The 729-nt window shown below is 43.1% G+C and overlaps 1 pseudogene; it reads right to left on the reverse strand.

Moving 5' to 3' along the window:
• Nucleotides 1–212: 212 nt before the first annotated feature.
• Nucleotides 213–325, reverse strand: LOC116911301 (annotated as a pseudogene).
• Between the last annotated feature and the right edge of the window lie 404 nt (nt 326–729).

A 729-nucleotide genomic window follows, 5' to 3' on the forward strand; every position in this document is an offset into this window, starting at 1 on the left:
CCTCTATACTGGGCCCTACTCAGTGGCAGCTTCTTGTTCCATAGGGTTAAGGAAGACTTTGAGGAAATATAAGTAGTTTGGAAAACTCCAGGTGTAGTTGCTTTGTATGCTGTGATGGGTAGGATAGATGAATTGAAGTGTGGAGGCCCCTCACACCCTCCATTTTGCCTCAGACTATGTCCTGGAAGCCTGGGGTGGAGAAAGTGCCACTTTTATTCCTGCTTCTTGGGGTTGTTTACTGCCACAGAGTGATAGAAGACCAGAAGCAAGACAAGCAATATGCCCAGCATGTTGGCAAGATGGCATGCTGCACGTCCCTGGTCATCCTGACTAGCTCCACCCGACTCCAACCCAATTGCCACATCAACTCGAGGTGGGCGACCTCAGCAGGAACTGTGAGAGTTATTTTAATGCAACAACAGGGCTGCTCTGGCAAGGGATCACATCTAAAGATGTTCTACATCTATGTGATCAGACTTGAATGCAGACATGTCCTGGATTACAGAAAGATCTGAATTAACTGCATGCATGCCATTAATACCCATGTATAATGTAAAATTTGTTGGTAGAATAAAGCGACCATGTTTTGAAGTTAAGTCTAATGGAGAGGCAGACAAAATGATAAATTTTAGAAAAGGTTGAAATATGAGGCAGAGGTAGAATATACCCAATTCTCACAAAAACATCACAGAAACAAAAGCTATTTAAGAATAGAACAGAAAGAGTATG

The sequence above is a fragment of the Rattus rattus genome, chromosome 10 (genome assembly GCF_011064425.1).
Source record: "Rattus rattus isolate New Zealand chromosome 10, Rrattus_CSIRO_v1, whole genome shotgun sequence".
NCBI lineage: Eukaryota > Metazoa > Chordata > Mammalia > Rodentia > Muridae > Rattus > Rattus rattus.